Source organism: Ceratotherium simum, chromosome 10 (assembly GCF_057802395.1).
Source record: "Ceratotherium simum simum isolate JZ-2026a chromosome 10, ASM5780239v1, whole genome shotgun sequence".
NCBI lineage: Eukaryota > Metazoa > Chordata > Mammalia > Perissodactyla > Rhinocerotidae > Ceratotherium > Ceratotherium simum.
This window is the reverse complement of record NC_141909.1, coordinates 32,460,408-32,487,066: the sequence shown is the minus strand read 5'-3', so window position 1 is coordinate 32,487,066 and position 26,659 is coordinate 32,460,408.

Here is a 26,659-nt window from a genome sequence, read left to right as displayed (position 1 = left end):
ATCTTGTTTGGGGCTCTCTGTGCTTCCTATACCTGGATGTCTGTTTCCTTCCTTAGGTTAGGGAAGTTTTCATCTATTATTTCTTGAAATAGATTCTCTGACCCCTCGTCTCGCTCTTCTCCTTCCAGGACACCTATAACACGGATGTTAGTGCGCTTGATGTTGTCCCAGAGGTCCCTTAGACTGTCCTCAGTCTTTTTAATTCTTTTCTCTTTTACCTGTTCACCTCAGGTAATTTCTTCTAGTCTTTCGTCCAGCTCACAGATCCGTTCTTCTGTATCCTCTACTCTGCTTTTGAGTCCCTCTAATGAATTTTTCATTTCCAGTATTGTATTCTTCATTTCTGATTGGTTCTTTTTTATATCTTCCATTTCTTTGTTGACATTCTCACTGAGTTCATCTATTCTTCTCCCCACATCAGTGAGCATCCTTAACACTCTTAGTGTGAACTCTCTGTCGGATAGGTTGCTCATTTCTGTTTCACTTAGTTCCTTTTCTGGGGTTTTGTCCTGTTCCCTTACTTGGAATGTATTCTTTTGCCTCTTCATTTTGCCTCTTTCCCTGTGCTTGTGTCTACGTATTAGGTAGGTCAGCTACGTCTCCTGCTCTTGGATAGGTGACCTTATGTAAGTGATGCCTTAGGAGGCTTCCAGTGTGCTTCCCTCAGTTCTCAATGTTCCAGGGGTGACCCCTATGTGGGCTACGTGTATCCTTCTGTTGTGGCCTGTTTGCTCTCCCTGTAGGTGCCCAGGGAGGCTGAGTTATGCTCCTGGCCAGCTGTTGTAATGCTCAGCTGCTTGTAGTTGTTGTGGGCCCTTCAGTCTCTTTATCAGGTGTGGGGATCCCCAGCACAGTTGGCTGCAAGTTCTAATACCAAATTTGTGTTGCAGTATTTCTTTTAAGTGAGTAGGCCCCCACCGTGGCAGTTTGTTAGGCTCAGGGCCTTACAATTGCTGTAAGCCTCTAGCCTATTAGGTCTCTTGTCAGCTCTCTGAGGATTGCAGCTGGGTGGGGCTGGCCTCAGGCACAGGAGCACCCAATTGTTTCAGGTTTTGGAAGGTGGAGCAAACCTCCTATGTGGGTCTTTGAGAAGTACAAGTCTTCTGCGGCTGAGAAGCCCTGCCGCCCACAGGTCCACACACACAGTCAACACAGTCCTGCCCTGTGTGAGCGCCCCGACCTCCCCAAGCGGACCCAGTCTCTCCACGGCGAGAGCCCCACACACTCTGCCACCGCCCCACACTCTCCACCGGCTCCTTGTCCACACCCTGCCCTGCTCAAGTCGGCTCAGTTGCCAGGCTGCAGAGAATCCAGTCACCAATCTATGCAGGCCCACAAGTTGCCTGAGGGCTTGTTGTTGGGTGGGGCCATTCTCTAGGGTGGGCTGCCTGCCCTGGCTGAGCTGGATTAAATCGGTGCTCTAGCGGGTGGGGCAGATCCTGGGCTAGCAGGCCTCAGGGAGAACTCCAATGGTGTCTGTGTCAGCACGCCCACACCAGGCCACAACAATGGCCGCCGCCAATGTCCCAGTCCCTGGAGAGGTCTCACCCCTCACCGAGATGCACTCAGGGCCTATTAGGTGAGTCTCTTGTCACCAAAGCACTGTACACCTTTCTTTCTGGTGATTTTAGGGTGCTTCCTGAAACGGGTGAGTTTGCACGAGGGCCCTTTAAGAGCCAGTTTTAGTTTCTTTGTGAACCGGGTTTTCTGGGGGTGCTCCCCAAGGTTTTAGTAGCAGGCAAAGTCAGATATTATGCCACTCCTCTTGATTATGCTGGGTCCACAAAATGCCCCCAGCGGGGGCGCTCCCCGGCTCAGGGCCCCGCGTCTCCAGGGAGGCTGTGTACCTGTGCGATGCTCCCGGCGGCCGTGAAGCTGGCGGCTTGTGAGGGCGGTGTTTTTCCTCTCCAGAAGGGAGTCTCTGCCTCTTCTACCTCAGTTAGGATTGTCTGTTGTTGCAGGAGTTCCTCTCATCCACTTTTCAGTGCTGTCTCAGGGGTAATTTTTCCACCAGTAGTTGTAAATTGGCTGTGTCCACGGAGGAGGTGAGTTCCGGGTCCGCTTACGCCGCCATCTTGACTCCTTTTTAAATGCTTTTTAAAATAGCTTTATTGAGACATGACTCACATGTTATATAATTCACCCATTAAAGTGTACAATGCTTTTAATATATTCACAGAATTGTGCAACTATCACCACAATTAATTTTACATTATTTTCATTACCCATCAAAATCCCATATCCTTTAGTAGTCAATTCCAGCTTCTCCCCAATCCCACCTGCACTGGACAACAACTAATCTACTTTCTTTAAGATTTGTCTGTTCTGGACAATTAAATGCAATAAATGGAGTACAATATGTTTTCTTTTAAGACTAGCCTTTTTCATTTAGCATAATGTTGCAATGTTCATCTGTGTTGTAACACCATTAATACATCACCCATTTTTATGGCTGAATAATATTCCATTGTGTGGTCATACCATATTCTATTTATTTATTCCTCAGTTGTTGGATATTTGGGTTGTTTACATTTTTTAGCTACAGTGAATAATAATGTTACGAACATTCATGTCCTAGTTTTTATGTGGACTAGTGTTTTCATTTCTCATGAATATATACATAAGAGAGGAATTGCAAGATCATACTGTAATTCTATGTTTTACTTTTTGAGAATTGCCAGTGTTTTCCAATTTACATGTTTTTAATGGCTAATGGTGTTAAACATCTTTTCACGTGCTTACTGGTCGTTTGTATATCTCCTTTGGAGCAATGTCTGTTCAGATCCTTTTCCCAATTTTAAATTGAGTTATGTCTTTTTACTATTGAGTCATAAGAGTTATTTATATATTCCGAATACAAGTCCATTGTAGGATACATTTTTGCAAATATTTTCTCCTAATATGTGTGCTGTCTTTTCACTTTTCTGATGGTGTATTCTTAGACACAGTTTTTATTTTGATTAAGTTCAATTTATCTATATTTTCTTTTGGAATATGGAGGGAGTGTCTTATAGCTGTAATAGTAGTTGGGTTAGGATCTGGGAATTGAGGCTCTTGGACAAATATCTTCAAAACTACTATTAATAGGGATAAATGCAAATAAATATACCATACTCCCTGTGTCTTAATAATTTACAATCTACCTAGGTAGAAAAATATGAACAATTAAATGTTGAATAAGATTTGTACATATTTAAGCTTTTTTTTTTTTGAGGAAGATCGGCCCTGTGCTAACAACTGCCAATCCTCCTCTTTTTTTTTTTTTTGCTGAGGAAGACTGACCCCGGGCTAACATCCATGCCCATCTTCCTCCACTTTATATGGGACGCTGCCACAGCATGGCTTGCCAAGCGGTGCGTCAGTGCATGCCCAGGATCCAAACCAGCGAACCCCGGGCCACCGCAGCGGAGCGCACGCACTTAACCACTTGTGCCACTGGGCCAGCCCCTATTTAAGCTTTTAATAATGGCTCCAGAGCCCCTTGAAAGCTACTCATTAAAATCCTTCCTGCCACCACCAATCATAATTAATATTTTACTTACATCTAATTCGGGACACAATGCAGCTTTTTCAAAGGTGTTTTTCCCAATTTAAAAATGCCTACTTTTCAGCTTTTTAATTGTAACAGGGATGGCAAGTTAGATTTGCATTACTGAAAAGTTCACATTATCAATCTTTCTTTGAATCTTATGATTTGGTTAAAATAAAAACAAAATTGGCAGATTTTAACTTTTTAAAAAATTTCTAAATTTATTTTGGAAAGCATCCTAATGTCTATCAGGAGCCTCAAATGGAGGAGTAGCCAAGGGAAAGGAATCAGAGAAGAAGTGCCTGACCTGGAGAGAGAATTATTATCTAAGCAGGCCTAGGGATATTTTTGAAGAGCTGAAAAGAGTGGGTTCACAGGATAGTTCTGTAAGCCTTGAAAGTAGATATTTCCTTTCACCACTTTTTGTTGTGGGGACTTCAAAATTAAACGATTCCTGTGGCTGGGATGGCCTTCAGAAAGAGAATCAGGCACCTGCTAATCCAGAGTTGACAGAACACGGGATGCTTCTCTGATTGCTGTCACGTCTAACTGGCATTTGGCATTAATAGTTTGCACAGTTCCATTCAACAAGAGTTATCAGATATGCTAGAGTCCAGCACCACGGAGATAAATAACACACATTTTCCCTTTAAGCTGAATTAGTAGAGCAGAAAAAAAAGATACCTAAAGAATCTCAACTTTAGCATGTTGTGATAAGTGCTGGAGAATCTCTCTCCGATCTGCTAAGACAGAGTCTTACATAACATAAAGAAACCATGAGAGTGACACTCTACCACTTTTGACATATTGTATTGGTTAGAAGCAAGTTGTAGGTTCTGCCTGCACCCAGCAGTAGAGGCTTATACAAAGGCATGACTCATTAGGGTGTGTCCACCACAGTGGGGAATGCAGTTTTTAGTTTTTGAGGCTCTGCAATACACAAATTGGAAGAGATGTTGAGAGGGCCAATCTGTTACACCTCCACCAATATGTTCCAAGACAAGCAAGTGGTCCAGTGTGGCTGGAGCCTGGGACCCTGGGAATGGTTTACTACAGACGGAGCTGGACGGGTAGATAGGAGCCAAGTTATAAAGGGTCTGGTATGTCACGGTAGGGGTGAGGAGAATTCGCTCCCCTTAAAGTCTTCACAGGATCCCCTGAGAAGAAAATGATATAATCAAATCTGAATTTTAGAAAGATTTAAACAAATCTAAATTCAAATTTAACCCAAAGTTTAAAGAAAGTATATCAGGTTTTATTGCTATGTAATAAATTACCACAAACTTAGTAGATTAAAAAATGTACATCTGGGGCTGACCTGGTGGCGTAGTGGTTAAGTTCATGTGCTCTGCTTTGGCGGCCCAGGGTTCGCAGGTTCAGAGCCTGGGCATCGACCCACACAACGCCATTCTGTGGCAGGCATTTCACGTACAAAATAGAGGAAGATGGGCACAGATGTTAGCTCAGAGCCAATCTTCCTCAGGAAAAAGAGGAGGATTGGCAACAGAATTTAGCTCAGGGCTAGTCTTCCTCAGCAAAAAAAAAAAAAAAGTATATTTATTAGCACACAATTTTGTAGGTCAGAAGTCTGAGTGGACTCTCTGGATGAGTTCTCTGCTTAGAATCTCACAAGGCCAAAATCAAGATGTTGGTGGGGCTGGATTCTTATCTCGAGGGCCTAGGGAAGAATCCACTTCCAAGCTTCAGGTTGTTGGCTGAATTCAGTTCCTTGTGGTTGTAGGACTGTGATTACCATTTTCTTGCTGGCTATCAGTAGGGGGCCTCTCTCAACTCCTAGAGGTCACTCTCAAGACCTTCCACAGAATCCCTTTCATCTCAGCAATGGAAAACCTCCCTTGCATCAAATCCTTCTTGTGTTTTGAATCTCTCTGACTTACCCTGTGCTACCAGCTAGAAAACTCTCTTTGCCTTTAAAGGGTTCATGTGGTTAAATTTGGCCCACCCAGACAATCTCCCTATCTTAAGGTCAACAAATTAGTAACCTTAATCACATCTGCAAAATCCCTTTGTTATATGTAGTAACATGATCACTAGAGTGATATCTCATCATATTCATAGGTTCTGCACACACAAGGAGAGGAGATTATATAAGGATGAGGGTTGTTGGGGTCATTCTTAGAATTCTGCCTATCACAAATAGGAGGTGAGGAAGAATTGGAGGTTGCTCATTGATGATGGCCGCCTCCACCCACTGGAGTCTCAAGTAACAGGCTGGTTACTCAAGGGTCCTTTGAGGTTCATGTATCAGCATATAATGATATGTAAAGGGGATTTTCACTTAGGATTTCAAGAAGACAACACAACAAAATGAATTGCTGCACATGACTGAGCCCAGGCTCCATAATGGGAAATCATGTACAACTTCCTACAAATCAGATGCAGTGTATCTCTATATTAGTTTCTAATTTGGTAACACTAAGTAGTTGGTGACTACCTCTATCTGTGTAGCTGAGGAAAAGGTCTTTGATCTGGTCTTGAATCATGAGTTCCCCATTGCTCCTCTGCTCCTTCTTTCAGCTGTTTGTTCTGGAAGGCTAGATCCTTGTTCCTGGGCCCTTATCATTCAATTGTGGCCTTCTGCATTTGCTCAAAACACCATCTTTAAGCACCAAATCCCATGGATCCCTGTGCTGTATTCAATATGCTATGCAAAGTCGTAGCTGCCTCTTGGCATCTTAAAAAAACTCCTCCTTTTTATTGTGTCCTATAACTCACTGGTGATGGTTTAAAAAAACTCTTTGCTTTTAAACTAAAGAACATTGGCTATACTTGTAAATATACACCATAAAGAGAAATGAACCAGAGCCTTAAGACAAGGGATAGAAAAGTGATTTCAAATATATATATGTATATATATATATATGTACATGTATATATACATATATATATTTCTAGAAGTCTTCCCCCTGCCCCCTCCCACCCCCCTAATCTGCTTTTTATTCTGGATAGTCTCTTTTTGCATGCTCATCTTTGTGATTGTTTCCTTTGTTTATTTATATTGCATAATGGCCCTTCTGCAGACCTCAGAGATCCGTTTATTGTTTCTATCAACTGTGACTCATAGTGGCTTGCACTGTGACCTTAACTGTGAGCTCATTCCTTCTGTGGTCTAATTCCAGGAAGCTTTTGTTTAAACTGCATGTGCTTCTGCTGTTACAGAGGGCCACAACCTGTAACTGCATTTGTCCTCTTCGAGGATATTGGCTCAGTAGGAGAGAACCAGTGTCACTATTTTACCTTAGTTTCTTCCACTCAGACCCAGCTCACTCTTCTTTTCTTTTTTGGAGGACAGGAGAAATGAGTCCTTGGAGACAGCCCTCCCCTCTAGGTATGTCTAGTGAAAAGCTGTGGTTGTTGTGTAGTGGGAGGGACATTCCGGGACCTCGCTGGCCAGAATGCTGCATCAGAATCAGACCTTGAATTGTGCAGACACAAGACCAAGATTACACTTCATTTGTGATACTATTAAATATTTTTTCCTGGCTGCAACAACTCAAATTTTTTACATCTTTCTCACTTCACGTCCATTGATTTTTGGGTAATGATAGCAGAAGACATATGGATTACTAAGGCAATGTCGATCAAGGCATTGAGGTTAGTGGGGCTTCCAGAAATAGAAGAAAGCTAAATGTATATTTTATCTTATTTTTAATATGAAATAGGATAGTACTACAAAACAGAAACACTTCATATTTACTAGTAACACAAAGGCCTTTTATTCGTGGCACATTACAATCCTAGAAAAGTATTTCATTAGGAATAATTATTTTGACTCTGATTTTCTGTAGAAACAATGCTATATGATGAATAACACTTCATATGTGATATTTTAAAATGTTCCTCAATGATGTACTTACGTGCACCTAACATATTGAGGCTGGAATTTGACTTCCCCTCCTTTACGATTGTCTCAGCACCTTGTACATTCTTAAAATAATTGTATACAAGTCTGTCTCCCTAATTAAAGAATTGTCTCTGAGGGCATGGAATATATTTTATTTCATATCCCTAGTACTTTTGTATCCCTTGATCACAATGCCTGGCATACAAGAGTTATGTAATAATTGTTTGTTAAAAAAAAAACAAAGAAATATCTGGTTAGAAAAACTTTCTGAAAAAAATAAAACTTATAATTAAAAATGGGGGCATTTATTAGTACTAAAACATATTTTTCTTAAATAACAAAATTATCTCTCTTCACAATATTTGTTTCCTATCTTCAGTCACTGTAGTTCTGATTATGAATGTAAAAAATGAATCTCAAAGGGGAAGTTGAATCAGGAGGGAATAGAAATGTTCTGAGGGAGAAGTAGGAAAAATTTTAAACTTCAACTAGAGTTGCATGAATAAATGATTCAGTAAATAAATACAGAAAAAAAGAACGTTGATACAATTTTGATATTCTTTCTTAACATAAATATTAGTTACCTCATTAAAAAGTTGTGGCCAGTGGAGAGATAACTGAAAGCTGAACTAAATATCAGTTGTGGAACTTTAATCATATCTCAGAAATCGAGACTCTAGTTTTTATAATTATTAGGGACCTGTGAAGCATTTTAAAAATTCCTGGGGTGTTTACAGTCTTGCTATTTTCTGGCTTTGTGTCAGTGGAAAAGTCTCTCAGATTTTCCACTGTGAAGAAAATTTACCCAATTGCTGTCAGTCTTCTGTATTTTTGCTCCTCATTTTCAGCTACACACACTCAAGCACGCAATCCTAACTTCAAAGTCCTCCTTTTGTGTGTTTTTAGGACATGCTTTCTGCACAAAGAATCTAATTTCAGAGACTCTCTTGATAGAGCGGAATAATGATATCGAGAGTGGGGAAAATGGTTGAATGTGGTTTTGTTTTTGAAGAAACACCAATTGCTAGGCAGGTACATAATTGCTGCTGTAATTTAGCCACTAGAACAATAGCAAAAGTTATTAATTCTTTATATTTTTACACAATTGAAACAGAGTTCTTGATGTTTTGTTCAGATGGTAGTTGGAATTGTGTATACCTTGTACAAAATTCATCCTATCTGAATTTGGATGCAAGTTCTGAAACACTTAAAGATTCTGTCTCTGAAGAGAGTGGTCTGGTTAATTTTATTTCCCAAGTATGTAGTACTTTCCTTAATAAATGATCTTGGTCAAAAGAGTTTAAAGAGACACAAAGGAGAAATAATTTTTGCCACTTTTCCTCATCACATCATTGAATCCAAGAGCTGGAGGGAGCGTTATAGATCATATAATCCAGATTCTCAGGAAGTGCAGACTTTGCTCTGTCACAGCTCTGACAACTTCAAGCTTTACACAGTAATAAAAACGATCTCCACCCTTAATCCATTTTATGGAAAGGTAGTATTAATAATTAAAAAAATATATCTAAGCTTTAACTATAACCTGCCCCACCCCAACTGTCACCCATTTATAAAGTTGTGCTTTGTATTCTGAGGCAATTAGTCAGGTTCCTCTTTGATAGCTTTATATAATCATCTAATGTACCCCTTGTTCCTGAATGTTCACATATTCTTGGTCCTACTGACTCTCAATTCCTGTAAAATAGTGTAAGCGGACGTGTTATGTCAGCTACAAAGTGATTTTTGAATTAAAGTTTTTGTTCATCATTACTAATATAGAATAAAGTATCATCTTCTTTAACTTCTAGATTTATACTTTTTATAAGCTTTTGGTTTCCCTGTTCTTCATCCTCTTAGTAGTTAGAAACAGATGTGCAATTATTACTTTGCTGTTTCTCCACCAGATCAAAGGACTTCAACTCTTGTTGGTAGAAAGTAAAAAACCTTAAACAAGTTAGCAGGATTTTAGTTTTCTGAATTTAAGGTATACTTATACAAATACAAGCAGAATATTAGCACATTGAAGATCTTTTTCTCCAATTTTCTTTTTTTCCAATTTATTTTTTACTCATTTGCAATCTAAAAATAAATTGGAGGAAGGATGATCGGGCAAAAAAATACTCTATTTTTAATTCTCAAAAGAACTTTGTTAGATAGATATTTTTATTTCTATGTTATGGATGAGGAAACTGATTTTCAGATAAACTACTAAATTTGCCCAAGTTTGTATATCTAATAAGTGGCCTTTAAAAAGAATCGTTACAAATAGGAAAAGAAATAGAATTACAAATACAAAGCTGATGAAACAACACAAACAAGAAAATAATACACTCGGGTCTTACATTTTAATAGATCTTGAAGAAAGAAGCAAATTTAGGATAAGGTAAAAAAGAAATATTCAAGATTATAAAGCTATAATTCACAAAATTATCTAGTTAAAAATTAAATCAATAATTATTTCCAGAAGATTCCAGAAAGGAAAAAAATGAGAAGAGGTGGCAGAGAGCCATCTTGAATGCTGAACTTCATGAAACAGCTCAGTTAAAAATAGAACATAATGATAGTAATACTTAATAAATAGTAATACTACATTAATAAATGCTAATACTAATATAAATAAATATACATGTAAAGAAAATACTTGATATCTGTGTCTTGTTTTATAATTTACAAATTTATTTCTCATGTTACTTCATTTATTGATCAAGTTGACCATTCTAGAGAAACCTGGAGAATTTAAAGTGGATGAAGCAAAATTAGTCAAATACTACATATGTGATTCTTGATATAGAGATGTGTGTTCGGAGTTCTCTTCTCCACGACCTCTGGGGTAGACATTCTGGTGATTGCTAGCAAGTGTACATGTAAGGAAGAGGTAGAAAGTAATTCAAGACAATATTTAAACAAATCTAAGAGAGTTTGATAGACTCTATGTTTTATAATGAAAATTTGTGTATACATTATAGCAATAGGAAGAATCTGCCCAACTTAGGAAACAGCAGGAATTTGAAGTCAAAAGGTTTGGCTTCTGGTCTTAATTCATTCTTTAAATGATGGAACCAACCAACTCAGTTCTTTGGTCTTTATTTGTTTATCTGTAAAATAAGGGGTTTGGATAACATCAGTGGTTCTCAATTGGGGGTTGACACCACCCTCCTCAGGTGTGTTAGCAGTTATTCTGTGGCATGGGGAACATCTTGGTGTTAAGAGCCTCCTAGGGCTCTTGTGATTCATACTACTCACATCCACTTATTCAGGAGTTATTCATCTTTACTAATTCACTTACTGAAGGAGGAAACCACAGAACAGGTTTCAGTCAGGTAAATGGTAATTGTTTTCTACCTAAGTTTAAGAAAAGCCAGGCAGATTTCTTTAAGGACATATCTTAAATACTCAGATGCTTTATTCAGAGGAAAGACTTCATATGCCTACATCGTGGGGCATTCCAGTGACTTGCGAGGAAGGCCCTAAAATGAATAGGGCCAAGCCACTACAATCAGTGCTACCCAAATAATTTTAAGAGAACAAGATACCTGGTCATAGCATCAGGCTAAACCTAACAGATCAGTTTTCTATTGTTATTTTGTCTTACGAATTTCCACTTGAGATTTCAGAACCAAATCATTCAGCCTTTATACAACCTTCCTTAAGAGAAACTCAAAAGTATTTACAAGCACCGTTGACTTTTACTTGGGTTTTCCAAGCAAAGCTGTTTACCAAGAATTAAACACTTTACTTACACTCTCAATGGATAGGTTAATCTTCACCTGAAGATGCTGGAAAATTCTCAGGAAGTACATCCAACAGAAGTGATACATTTTTCTCCATTTCAGGATTATTGCTGAAGTCACGAAGCTTCACGGTGTTTGAGTTTGGAACGTTTCCTGTGCTTTCATCCTTTCTGAAGCACATCAAACAGAAATGATGAAGAAAGGCACTCCAGCATTGCTCTGACCTGCTGGAACGTCTCCTGAGAAATTTTGGTTGCTGAAGATTGCTTCCCCAACTTTGGAGGAGAAAAAGTAATTTGGGATAAGTGAGGATAAGCATCTAGCCTTGTTCGGAATCTATGAGAACCAAAATATCACTTCTGGGGAGCTTACCCTTTGCTAGCCAGCAAAATCTGTTAGCCAGCAGATTCCTCCCAGGTCAATATAGCTCAGTGAAGAAGCAGCCATTGTGCCTGTGAGAATTGAGAAAAAAAGTTTCATAGGTTTAAAGTGATTGGTAGGAGTGGACTGTAAAATATCTCAAAGAGAAAGTTTCTTCAAAGAGAAATTTTAAAAAGTCTGTACCCTTTTAGGTTTTGTATAATGAGAATTTTAAGAGCAACAGATAATCACTCTGTAATTGGTTTCACTTTTAGGTAACTTGAAAGACCAGTAGGAAAAACACATTTACCTTTATTTTTAGAAGTGAATGTTCCTCGAAATGCTTTGAATGGGTTTCTTATAGCTTGGATGGAAATTATATCTGAAAAATGAGATGAAAACAGTGATTTAGCAGCAATGGGCTTTCTCAGCTGCACCCGTGCTCAGTCGCAAGCAGTGTAGTATCATTTATTTACCACCACAGTGGAAGATAAACAAGGCAATCCCGGGGCAAAATTATAAAGCACAGAAAGTCAGATTAAAAAAAAAAATCTTAAACTTCTTTTGATATATTGGTAGGATCTCTTTAAAAAATAACATCCTCTCCATTGTCAAAGCTCCCTCTCCTTAAAAAATACCCCGAGATGTCCCTACACCTGCCCTCCTCATTTGTTATTTTTAATTTAGCGTGAATGAGTGTGAGTTTGCGTATTTCTCTTCCTGTAGTGTATTTGTATTTATAACTATTTCTCTAAACCTTTGTTTGTGCATTAGAATGTAAGCACCACTAAGATGGATGATATTTTTTAGTTTTTGTTCGCTGTATTCCCTGGAGCTTTGCGCATAGATGGTGCTCACAGCATTTGCTGAATAGATTTGAATTTTCCATTAAATTATTCAGAATAAGACTGCCTGATTCTGTCTGTAATCTGGTTTGGCCATTTTAGGAGCTAGGGTGAAGAACAGAAAGGTGGACTATCTCAGATGACTTTGTATCTACATAAAGTGAAATGGCTCCATGAAATGTAGGTTACACTTTGATTTGTTCTGCCACACAATGTGTTTTATTGAGATGGAAAAAAAAGCTGTGGGCACCATCTGGTGGTAAATGTTCCGCCAGTCTCAGTGCCTCTCTATGATGTGTCAGAGGACCTATGATATAGGCCACTAGAGAGCAGAATATTGAGATAAACTACCATGTCTGACCTGTTTTGTGGGTCACTGGCATTACATCTCCCTCCTGAAACCTGGAGATGCTCTAGGTGAGAAAATCACCTCACCTCTCATTCTAGGTCCCTCCCTTGCACTTCTCTGCATTTTTCCCATTCCCATCTACATTGTCTTTCCCTGCTCTTGCAAAAGTCATGCCTTCTCTCCTGATAACTCTCCTTCCTTTCTTCTGCTCCAAAGCCTCCAGGTGTGGGAAAAAAGAACACAACCTCATTGCCAGGTATATATTGAATATTGGGTATCTCTCTATCTCAACACAGAACTCAAATGTTTCCGCAATATCTATTGCATGTGGTGATAATACTTATGGTAACTTATATTCCTTGAACACTGACTTTAAGAGACATATGGATTTCATTCTTACAACACACTTGCAAGATGAGCATTTTTATTAACAGTTGAGGAAATTTGTACAGAGGGAAGTTACAGGTTGTATTCCAACCCCTTAGATGTTGCATGAATGTTCATACTTATTTTTATTTTCCAGTGGAGTTTACTTGGTCCTTAAACCAAGTGAAAGAAACATTGTTGAGAGCATTTTTTTAATGTGTAAGAAAATTGGTTTGATTTGTTCCAAAAAGTTTCATTTTGCAGATCAAAGAAACTGAATTAATTGATTTTAATCTGACATACTTAAATTGAGCTAGATAAGTTCAGAAGATATGTAAAAGGCAGAAGTTCTTCCTCTTCAGAAACTTGTGATTCATTATCGAGAAGTGATTGAATTGTCTCTCTTTCAGTTTCACATTTCCATTCCTTTTCCTACATTCGTGTTCTGTGTCAGTTCATCTGTCTGGAACACGGCTCATTTAGTGGGGCAGGGTTTCTGTGTCAGCATCACACAGTCTGAATTCCATCATATTCATTCATCCCTACTTAGTTGATTCCATAGACTATTTGAGGTAGTGGAAACCTGAGATTCTAAACTGGAAACCAAGGGGTGCGTCTAGGCTTGAGATGTGTTTTATGGGACCCACATATCACTTTGTTTAAAAATTGAGCCAGTATTTAAATATTAGAAGAGTTCTCATAAAAATCCTGATTTCTGGATTCTTTTTAAAAAACTAGGCACACTCGTAACAATTAGCTGGATATGAGTATCTGCTGCCCTGTTCATTCAGGCACATTCTTTCTAATCACCCATAATTTCCATCACTTCATATTGTTTCCCTGACCCTGAGACTTAGTGTCCATTTGCAGTATTGAAAAGTGAATAAGATGACATTGGAATGTTAGAATTCTTATACTAGGTCCAGTCCACTCCACTCCACCTGTTACCCTATAGATACCAAAGTCTGCAAACTCTGCTGTAACAATCTTTGCCTCTGGAAAGAAATAGTTGATTGGTGTAGTCCTTGTCACTTATTAGACCAAGAAGAGCCTTCTGAAAAGCCATTTCACCCGCAGGTAACACAGTAATCTGGTGACCTTCACGAAGAGAAAAGTCATTTCTCAGGAGCAGGATTTGATGTCACTCTGTATGCCAATGATGCAAGATAAAATTTCTAAGGATCAGGATTTGCCTCAGAGATGTGTATTCCATCTGTTTTCTACAAACTCTAGAATCTCAGAAATCTCAGAAGTGGTTCAGGGTGGTGTTTGAGGATCCTCAAACTTATGGTTAAGAACCTTGCTCAATGTCTCAGTTAATAAGAGGCAGAACCAGTATTCAGAGTCAGGTCACCGACACTCTAAAGCCTGTGCTGGGAGCTCCAGAAATATTTGTCAATGCACGAATGAATCTGTAAGGTGGTACACAACATCATCCATATCACATAGTTTATAAAGATTAAGTTAGAACCTCAGACATTTGAAAATCACCTTGATTTCTTTCTCTCCCTATTACCCAACACTAATCGATTTTGTTTTCATGATACATCTCAGATCTGTCCATTCCCTCCATCTGCACTGTCACCATTGGAGTTCAAGCCGTTACCATCTCTCGACTGGGCTGGTACAATAGCATCTTAACTGGTCTCCGTGCTTCTGCTATTGTGTCCTCTGCACATTGCAGCCATAGTGCACTTCACACTGCTTAACATCTGACCGTAAATGAGATCTTGTCATTCCTTTGCTTAAAACCCTTTAGTTGTTTCTTAGTGCCCTCAGGAAAAATTTCAGAATCCTTAATGTGGCCAGCAAGACCTTGCCTGGCCTGCCTCTGCCTGCTCTCTATCCTCACCCAGGATTGTACTGAACTTCCCCCATAGCAGCTCTTTCTGTTTCAAGGCCTTCCCAGATTTTGCCTGGAATATTCTTATCCTTCTTTTTTTGCTTACTTAACTCAAACTGATCCTTTCCAAAATTCCTTAGGGAGATTTTTCATCACCCGCATTTGGTTCTTTGACACACACACAAGTGTTTTTTCTCACCATGCTTTGTTTTTCCTTCATGTTACTTCTCAGTGTTTGTAGCTATCTGATTAATTAATTGCATCACTATTTGATTGTAATGGATGTGCTTTGATAATTAGTAGACAGTCTCCCAGAATGTTATAAGCTCTGACTAAAAAAGACTGTGGCACAGCAAAATTGGGTAACTTCTTGGATCATGCCAATATCATTGAAAATGGAGGGAAGTAGAAACATTTGACGAATACACTGAGTCATTGTGGTATTAGTTGTAAGGGCTGAGAGTGCTAAATCAAAGCTGCCTTGTTTATAGATTTTCTCATTTAATCTCTGTAATTCTTTGATGTAGGTAATATTATCCTTATTTTATAACTTGGGCTCCGTGTACACTATTGCTGGCAGCCTTGCTTTCCGTTGCAGAACCAGTAGCTGGGGAAGGCCCCACTGAGCTGCACTCTCTTTCTGTTCTGTGTGTCCAACTTACTTCTGAGAAACTTATGTTCCCTTGACTAGTTGAGATGAAAACCTAATTCAACCTGCAGGGTATACTAGAAATGAGCTAGGGAGAAGAAGGGGGTTGTCTCCTTCAGCTGTTCTGTAACCTGCGTGAAAACAATGAAGTACAAAAAAGTCTAAAAACTGTTATCTGAGCTATAGTAAAAGTTTAAAACAGAACAATAATTATTAGAGTGTGCACTTCTCAGAGTAATAGTACCCTACTCTTAGAAAGAGAAAGTACTTGCTAAAATATATAAATCATAAAACCTATTTTCATTTTCCTGGTACATAGAGCTGTGAGGTATTAGGTGGCTTTGAACATTGACATTTCCCTTCTGTTCTATTGGCACACTGTAATTTAACCTGTTGCCATGCCCCAAATTATTGCCAGCTGATCTTGGTTGTGTGTATACAACAGAGTGAGTAGAAGTTTGAGGCTTAATCTCTTCAGGATTCTTGTGAGCTCTATGACTCCTGTAAGGTTCCTTGTAAGTTTCTTGATTTGTTTGAAAGTTTTTAAGAGTGAACTTATAGCCGTGGTTAAAAGAATAACACACAAAGTCAATAATGTTAGAAGATACCATTGTTAACTGCTAAAAAAAACTAGATTCAGCAACAGTTGAATGAACAGGTTCATAAACAGTGACCTGTGACTACATGGGATAAACCCAACTACTAAGGTTGGTGTAAAGTAAAACTTTCCTTCATGGGTATTTATGAGTGAAAGAGAAGCTTTCTGGTCATGCCATTTCTGTATGCACATGAAAGTTTTGAAATGATCATCTCCAAATTAGAAATTGGAGGATATGGATCCTTGAAAAAAAATTGGTTTTGGAATATACATATATACATATTCATACATATAAATATATACTGAGTTGACTGACATTTTGTCAAGATACCTTGCACATACGGTGACACAATCTTAATCTAAATCTTCAATGGGCTTTGCCAGTACTGCTGATCTTGTTCATTGAGCTATGTGCCTGTGGCCAACAGATACAAGTAGCACTAGTGTAGTCTTCACTTAGTCGTCTAGGGACATCCTTATATGTTGTATAAAAGTCATGAAAATTCATGGTGCAAATTTCCTCATGATCATTCTTAAGGAAATATATTGTGGAAGATAATCAAAACTACGTGAGGCAGAAATGAGAGGCATTTCCTTTTTTAAAAAGGATTCATTGGAACAGTGACAAAATTGGCTCAATCCTTATGTATTTTTCCCCCCACTGAATGCTTCTCTTAGTGAGGGGATTGCTAGGTTTTAAATGATGTTCATGGAAAGCTACCATCATCTTTTGAGATTATCAAAAAGATAATAGGCTGAAATGGAGAGTTGAAAATAATTATGTGAGAAGGAAAATACAGGAAAACAGATGAATAAGACAATCACTTGTGGTTCTGAAGAAGGTTGTTACTTATCTACTGATCAAAACAGCTTTTGTTATATTGGGTAACACTTTACTCATGGGTCCACTTAGATTCCTCCTGAGTCAGTCACAAAAAAGAAGTGAACTTTTATCCAGTGCCTTCTATGGTGAATTATTTTGCTTTATCATGAAAAAAACTTTAAAATCCACAGGTCTGCCTTTTGAATTTTAACCTAGTCCACTGTAGAATGCCTAGGCTTTGGCCGCTTGGGTATTAGAATTGGTTGTGATCATTTGAGAGCCCAGTTGTGCTGAAGATGCTGTGGGAGGTAGAAAAGAAATAAGGGATGTGACCTTTGTCCTCAAGAAGCTCACAATTTGATTATGAGAGAATTTGCCTCATCCTTGCATACACATGCTCTTGAGCTATCCTTGACACATGGATTAATTATTTAGCTAGGGTTCACTATGGAAGAAAAGAATCATACATTTCTATATTCTGAAAATCTTACAAATTAAGGAATTACAGACTGTCAGAGGCAGGAAGGGACATTAAGAATCATTCTTGTCTATCCCTTTAAAGTGCCATTTGGGGCAACAATTCCTTTGAAACATTATGATGGAAAATTTTAGGGAGATTTTTGAAAAAGAAATTAAAAAATTATCTAATACGTTAACTTATTTTACTTGAGCAATTTTGAAGCCACCAAAATGTCTAGGCCAATCTGAATGCCAAGGACAAGCAGAGGTTTTAATCAAAGGAACTTGTGTCTTTGACCTTATTTTGTTGAGCACAGGAGAGGAAACTAGAGAATTAACTTTAGAGTAACGTGAGTGGGAATTATATCTGTAAAATTTTCTGAAAACTTTTGTCCATGAAATTTGACTAAAGAACTGGCATAATTGACATCTTAAATTAGGAAATTACGAGAGAAGTTACATTCCATTTCATGCATGAATTCAGAAACTTTACATTTTCGTGGAGTAAAAACTTTTAGCAACCCAGAGGTGTGATGTGTATACCAATCTTATAATATATTACTATCGTTGTGCTAATGAGGAAAAGAAATCTCAGAGAGGTTACATAATTGTCAAAGTTACAGAATTTATGAGGACCACAGCTACCATTTGAAACTAAATTTGATCTCCAAAGCCAGGGCTCAGCCTACTGACTACAGCTGGCTTATTCGTAGCATCCAATGGGCAACAATTGAAAATGGCCTTGGACACACACTCAAAAAAAGGAACAGAGGATTTCTCCCCCTACTTCTTCTGTGTGGCAGGAGACTCCTTAGTTATCCACTTTAGAGTTTCCAGCTGCCCTGAATCCTGGCGAGGGGATGCCAGAGGAGAAAAAAAATGGTAAATTCACCACAGGTTTGGTGGTACTTGAAACTCTGGTCTTTCTTCCCAATCCACCCGCTCTTCTTTTCTTTTTGGAGCCCTCAAACAGCTCTTCCAGTTGTCGTGTTACAGCAGTGATAAAGACAAGACGGGGTGTCCTTATTCCATCTTACCCAGAACCAGACTTTCTCATATGAATTAAAAAAATATATATAAATAGTAGAAGGGTAAAGACTTGGGATATAGTCTGGTCCAACTGTCTGCCTTTAGGTAGTGAAATCACAAGACTTCCAGACCAGAAGCTTCTTTCTTAGAAATCTCTAAGGAAGGAGTTTTCGTATGATCCTTTCCAAGCTCCTTCCATGTTGGATTGCCGTGTTGGTCAGAAAATTCCATGGATAAGGATGGAATCTGTTTTATTGATAAAGGGAATTCTTAGATAACATTTCATTTATTATGATTCACCAAATTTTGAGTGTCTGTTATAGTTGAAAAACTCATATTTTGAGAAATGGAGAACATTCTGGTGGTCAATCTCCACTCCCCCGCTCCCCCATGGGTATTACCGCTTCTTCTTCAATGTTAAACCAGACAAGCTAATTTGGCTTCTCTTTGAAATTATATATACCAATACTTCAGTGACCTAGTCCCTCAAGAGACATTTCCTCACCTTGACCTCAGCACCTGGTGGGACAAAACCCCAGTAATTACTCCTAAATTTGGATGAATTGTCTTGAGGCCACAGCCTTTAGAAATGTGGCACTCAATTTAAAGAAATTTAGAGAATATTAACATTTTTAAATAAAGAATATGTGGAGGCTTTTTCAGTATCTTTCCAGAGAGACTCTACTCTAGAAACTTTGTCTCTTCATCAGAAGTCCCCTTATGCTAATTTTTGTGAAGGCATAGATATTTTGTGTTTTCACGTTTCACTGCAAATGTGCTCCTTGGACGCTGCATTTGTACTATTAGGAAAAGTCCACTGATAGAGTGAACTCGTTTAATTTGCAGCTACACTTATAACTGAATAGCTTCAGTTTCTTTCCTTCTCACAACCTGTTCAATAATGCTTAGCAATTCCAGGGTTAATAACGTCAGCCCAGGCTGACTTCTTAACATGGAGAAAGTGACAGGGAGAGAGAGATGTGATTTGGTGTGACGATATGTGGAAATAGCTTTAGGTTCCATTGATGCGGTGGTTACAATCTAATCTCCTGGTCTTGTCCTCTTTTTTTGTTCCTAGTCCTTCCTACATCTTTCATCTTTTTCTTTGAGGAGGAGAAGACCTACTGTCTACCTCTATGTGTGGGAGCGCTTTTGTTTATAAAGCCTCTGATTTTTTGAATGATTAAGGCAAAAGCATGCATTATATTCTTTAGTTATACAATCCAAGTGTAAGCATAAAGAAAACAAAAACAATGCAGACCACGGAGAGGCAGCCCCTGCTAAACTGTTATTTGTGAGCCTTTTTCAGAACAATGTGTAAAATCTGGAAATTGCCTGTCAGTCACTTGTTCTGCTCAGACACTGCATGGAGTCCTTAATATTTAAAATCTGCTTCACTTCTGTTGACTCTGAAGAGTTTAGTCCTGTGGAAAATGAGATGAAGACAAAATTGTAGTTTAGATCACCAGGGCTAAGGAACCATCTCTTTTTTAAAGGGTGGCAAGAAAAGTCAGCTGGGTCAAAATTTACTTGTTAAGATCTTCAGCCAAATCTTACATTTATACATGGCAAATCTTTTTCTTTCTGCTCAACAATAATAATAATAAAAAAACTACTTGGACTCATTTACTACCAATCTGAAAACTAAATTGGGGGAAAATAAAAACCCCTGCAACTAATTGCTAGGTAGTAGTTTTTTCTAAGCACTGTGTAATTACAGCACTCAGACAAACAATAATCCCCAAATGTTCCTGAAATATCTGGCCTCAGGTTAAGTGGTATGGTTAGAGGCCCAATGAGTACCACAGGTTTTATGAATGAGCACTCATACCTTGTTTATGGATGCTCAGTTCAGCACTTGGACAGAAATGCACAGAAATGTGTACAATGTGAAGGCTCTTGACAAAGTAGCGTGTGACGTTCTTGTGTCTTAGAAATGAAGCAATATTTAGTTCTGTTTAATTGCATCAGAAGACGAGTGTTATGGACTGAATGTTTGTGTCCCCCCCAAATTCATATGTTGAAGCCCTAGCCCCCAATGTGATGGTATCTGGAGGCGGGAGGTGTGCTTTTGGGAGATAATTTGGTTTAGAGGTGGTCATAAGGGATGGAATTATAAGAAAAGGAAGAGAGACCAGATCTCTCTCTCTCTCTCTCTCTCTTTCTCTCTCTCTCTGCCATGTGAAGATTTAGCAAGGAGGCAGCTATCTGAAAGTCAGGAAGAGACCCCTCACCAGGAACTGAATCAGCTGGCACCTTGATCTTGGACTTCCCAGCCTCCAGAATTGTGAGACAAATTCCTGTTGCTTAAGCCACCCAGTCTATGGTATTTTGTTATGGCAGCCTGAGCTGACTAATACAGTGATCTACAGAAGTGAAAATATAGTAAGAACATTTGAAGTCACCACACCTTCATTAGTTTCTGGCTTGGTTAGAGTGTTTTGTATAAAGAAACAAAATTTCAAGCTTTTGAAACTGCTTAAATCAAACCTTAATAATTCTGAGGAGAATAATTGATAGATGTTGAATTGCATGTCATTGCTGGAAACTCTTAAACTTTTGAATTTCAAATAAAATCTCAGATAGACTAAAACCTCAAAACCATGTCACATAAATTAATTTTCAAATTTAATTTTTTTCTTCAGAGTTCTGTGTAAGGTATTTTTATAGCATTTGGTAATTTTCCAATCACTTCAATACAGACTGTAAGAAAACTGTTATGTTATTTCAACTGAAAGTAAAAGGGGGAGCATGCCATTCTAGAAATAACACAAAAATGTTTTATGTATTCCAAACTATAGCAATGTACTTTACATATGTATAACTCACACAAAGAATAGATAGAAAAATATATGGAATTGGAAACTGAGAAATACATTTTAAATCAATTTACTATAGGAGCCTTATGTTGTATTCATATCTGAAAAATTCAAGATTTCCAAAATAAAAAATTAAAACATTTCTCAAGTCAGTGTTGACCCCAAACTCAATTTCATGTGCTCAATGACATTTCCTTCCAACTTTTCTTCCCATGGGAAATCTTCTCAAGCCTCCACACATTGCATCAAATTTTAATTCAGCACAGATAACTCTGCCTAGAGAACTATAAGTTGTGTTTGACTGTCTTTTTTATAGTTTCTGAAGCAATCAGTTTGAAGGACTCCTTTCTTGAAAGGTTGGGTGATTCCCTTAGGATTGTCTGATTTAAGTATCAGAAATAAGAGCCAGCCACTAACTTCAGGTGTGAGTGTGTATGTGAGTGTGTAAATCCAAACATGTGGGGCACGTTATGTAAATTCATCTATAATAAGACCCAAATAGGCATATTATTATCTTAATATTAAAAAAAATCCCAAAATAAAATAGAGAACTCTATATAAAGTTGGAATATCAATTTAAAGCATATACGCTACAATAGAAGAATTGTTCTGCTCCTACGTAAGGCCAAATGCCCCTCTTGTGGACGGGATCTTATACCCTTTTTGCTTACTTGACTCCTATGATTTTATTTTCTCTCTCTTGCATCATCAAATTCTTCCTCCCTAATGAAATATTTCTATTAGCCTAAACATGTTATATTGCCTATCTTTGAAAAAAAGAAGTCGTCCTGTCTTCCTTTTCAGCTATTGACTCATTTCTCTGTTCTCTTTTATAGGAAAACTCCTTGAGGGAGCTGTCTAGACTCACGACTTGACTTCCTCATTTCCTTTTCTCTATACCATTCCCATCAGACTTGCATCTCTATTGCTCTACTGAAACTTTTCTTGTCGTGGTCACTACCAGTGTCCATGTTGCCAAACCTGTGATCAATTCTAAGCCCTTACTTGATTTCTCAAAAACTTCTGATATATATAATTAGTCATTTTTTTCCTTCTTGAAACATTATTCATTGGCTTCTAGGACAAGATCTCCTTTTCTCTTACTGGCCACTCATTCTCAGCCTCACGCTTGGGTTCTTTCTACTCTTCTCAATCTCTAATTGATAGAATTCCTCAGAGTTTAGTCCTTCACCATTTCTTCCCTAACTATTCTTACTCTCTGGATAATCTCATCAACTTCCATGGCTTTAATAATATCCATAAGCTTCTGACTTCCAGATTTTTATTTCCAGATCTGATTTCTCCCCAGAGATCAGATTTATATATTTAACTTGCTATTCTATACCTCTATTTGGAGGTCTAATAGGAACTTCAATTCTAATTTACCCAAAGACAACTCGTAATATTCCTTCTCCAGCCTGCTCCTCCTCTAGTCTTCCTGAACTCAGTATTTAGCACATTATTTTTCTGTTGCTCAGGCCAAAAATGTTGGAGATATCTTGACTGCTCCTCATTTCCCAACGTATTTTCAAGACCTGTTGATTCCACTTTCAAAATATATTCTGACCCCAACCTGTTTCAACTATTTATTGTTGTGCAACACTATCCAAAATTCGTTGACATATTCTATATTCTATATTTTTTTTCTTTTTTCTTTCTTTTGTTTTTTGCTGAGGAAGAATGGCCCTGGGCTAACATCCATGCCTATCTTCCTCCACTTTATATAGGATGCCGCCACAGCATGGCTTGCCAAGCAGTGCATTGGTGCGCACCTGGGATCCGAACCAGCGAACCCTGGGCCGCCGCAGCCGAGCGCGCACTTAACCGCTTGCGCCACCCGTCCAGCCCCAATATATTTTTTTCTTAAAGTCCTAATTTTTCCTTTTACTTTAGGTCCTTGGGCCTTCTAAAATTTATTTCTGTACATAGTGTGAGGTTGTATTCTAATTTTTTCCCTCTATATCTCCTTTTATATTTAACAAGTTTTCTGTTGATTTCTGTCTGCTCCCAGGGCACTAGTGTATGACAAGTTTTACAATGATATTTTACTTTTTTTCCACAATGATATTGTGAATGTTGGGAATCCAGTCACAAAGCCAGCAACCGGCTTGTCTTAGTTTCTGGTTGTGAGGCTGTGTCTTTGTCACCCTATCTCCCGAGGTTCAGAGGTTCCAGTAAAGTAATTGCTCCAGGTTGAGATGGTCAACCTCTTCTCATGAGCAGGAGAGTCAAGCTTGAGCCCTGGTTTTAAGTAGTGAGGCTGAATCTGTTGCCTACCTTATATGGATTGTCCCCCAGAAACTCAGCTCCCCTTTACTACCACTTACTTCCTGTTTAGGAGTGCATGAAGCTTGGATTTGAGGTTTACTACTTTTGTTTTGTATTTGATCCGCTGATTTGTTAAACTTATTCTGAGCTCAATTTTGTCTCATTCTTTTTATGTGTTAACATTTTATCTGACTTTGTCATTTGTTTCATGCAGGAGAGTTGGGTTAAGGCAGGAATTCAGAACCATGTAGATTTGAAGTCAGGAATTGACCTTTGGCAGTGAGCTTTGACTGTAATGCTTTACTCCAAGATGGCATTTCTAGTCCCCAAGGTAGACTGATAGAGAAGGTATTTTAAGCCAGGAGTAACTTTACGTATCCTTCATATCACATCATGTAGCAACCTACCAATACCATCAAGAGAGCTTGGGAGCACTCGACTGATTTGAGAGAGGAAAGCAGAGGGCATTTTCTTCTAAACTATGTCTTCACATGTGTCTTTGAAAATATTATTAATGATATAAAAATGACCTCAGGATGAATGACTTTGGATTGAGTATTAGCTCATTGTTGCTATAGCATAATAGCAGGGTTTTGGCCCCTTAAAGTTATTTCCAAAATATCAATTCTAATGTACAGAACATTAATTGTGTGTCAGTAACTCTGTGTGCTGGGTGGCTTCACACATTACATATTTTTATCCTTGATTTATAAACGGAATTTCACAGGGTTATGCTACTTATCTAGTTGGAGTAGTCTGGATTTGAGCTCCAAATTCCTGTTTATTTCATCTTACTATACTTTCATAGATGAGGATGAGAAGCAATGGGCTCCACAAGAAAGGATGACTAATTAGACTGATATTAGTTTCTTTCCCATTTGATTTAGTTCTCACTTTAAATCTTGGCTGCTACCATTCCAACATTCCTCATTCATTCATTCAATATACTGTGTGTCTGCACTGTGCTAGACATGGGTCTACAAAGTCAAATAAGAAATGGTCATTTACTCTAACCTGCTACAGACAATCATTCTTCCCATTTAACATCACTAAGAACTGTGAAATATTTTATATCTGGCAATAAAATGTGTACATATTTTAATTCTTGGATCATTTACAAAATATATTTGTACACTATCTTATACATAATTGGCTAATAACTAAGTGAACAGATAAAAACTCTTTCAGGCATACACGCTTCACTGGAAATATTTCCCTAAGAAAACAACTTTTTATGTGGCATAGAAGGTCCATATTAAGGATATTTTAATAATCTGGTCAGAGTAAAATTCTGCACTTGCAAATGAGACATTATAATAAATATTCAAAATTCTCTACAGCAATATATATAGCACACATACTAAACATTCAAATAAATAGCATGGCTCTTGTGCACACAAATTCATGAATGGTTTTTTCCCCTACTAGATATGAGCACATTTAAGGCACAGAGTATGTCTTACTGGTCATTTTTTTCACTGGCAACTTGGCACCTGGTAGGTGCTCAAAACATATTTATAGACTGCATTATTTATTGAATGGATATTCAATGTTCTTGGTTGAATGGATGGACCGTAATGAAGATTGGATGAATGAACTGATGACTGTATTTATGTGCAACACTTTACAAGATATCTGACACTTCATCATACATCTTTAGAAAAAAACCTGAGTTTCCGTTGGTGGGACATATACTTTATATTTGGCTTCTTTTATCCCCAGGTTTTGGAAGCATGTGGCTACAAATAAATGCCCACTTCTTCTTTTGTATCTGACTGCCAGGTGATTTCTGTTACTCCAAATTTGAAAGGATCATTCAAACTCTGTGTTTTTTTCTGTATTTATCTACTTAACCTATTGTTTACATACATAGTGAACAAGAGCTTGAAATTATTTTCTTGTACATAGATTTATATTACAATGGTACTTGCTATAACATGAGCTGTTCTGCTATCAAGTAAATTGTTTTTAATTGTTGGATGAATATAAGTAATAAAGAGATGCATAAAACTTTCTACCTTATGATGAATGTTTTTATTATACTTGTATATATCACTTAAATCTCACAATTACCCAAAAAGAAGCTGTTTTCTTTTAAAATTTATACATGGGAAAATAAAACTCAGACTTGTTTACTGTCATTTATTCCACCAGTCATGCCAGACATTCTCCTAGTTAGGAAGAATTCAGTGATAACAAAGAAAATCATTACTTTCAAAGAACTTACAGTTTTGAAGGGTGAGGAGGACAAATAAATAGGTAATTATACTACAGTGAATGGAACTATACTTAGTGCATGCAAACATATGGGATGTATATTTCTATCAATTGTCCAGAAGTCAGTAGAACTTGAACAAAGTTTATGGTTCCAAGTCCAAGGCTCATTCTTTCATAGCAAGTCTTTCTCTCCTTTCTCTCTAATTCTCTCTTAGTCCTAGTGGAAGCTGGATAACAACAGTTAATATGACATGTGAGGAATTAAACTTCAAGTGAAGAGAGCTGGGTCTTTACAATGCTGCATTTTGGTATTAGAGACTTCTAGAGAAGATTACAGAATGAAATGGGGGTGTGGGTAAGGAGGGACAAGAGAGCAGGATCCCCTTAGCAGCGATGCTAGTAAACAATTGACTTCAAATTTAAGACTTCTCCGTCTCAATCACCTGCTCAGGGAAACCCATCCAATCTTCCAACACACACTAAGCAGGCACACAAGATTTTGTGGCTAGGAAGAGGTAAGGTGCATACTTGATAGTTTCTTAAAGGGATGTAGCTGATTCTGAAGATTTTTTTCTACTTTTTAATTCACAACAATTCCTTGTTGAACTAGAGAGGTCTTTGCTTTCCAGGATCTGTTGAGTGGGAATAGAGCATTCACTATAATAATATTCTAGACAACAGAAAGTGTATGTACTGTGGAGCTCTTTGGTAATGAGATTTGAAAATAGAGTTTTAAGTGGAGACTAATGTTAGAATATTCCTGCATAATATCTGACCTTTGTGGCTTGGAGCACCAGAGCTTCCTTCCTTTGCATATTTCCATTTCTAATATCCTGAAGTCATTTCCTGTGTGTCAGTTTTATAATCGTCCCACTGTTTAACTGTTCTGTCCAGGTTCTCCCTCAAATG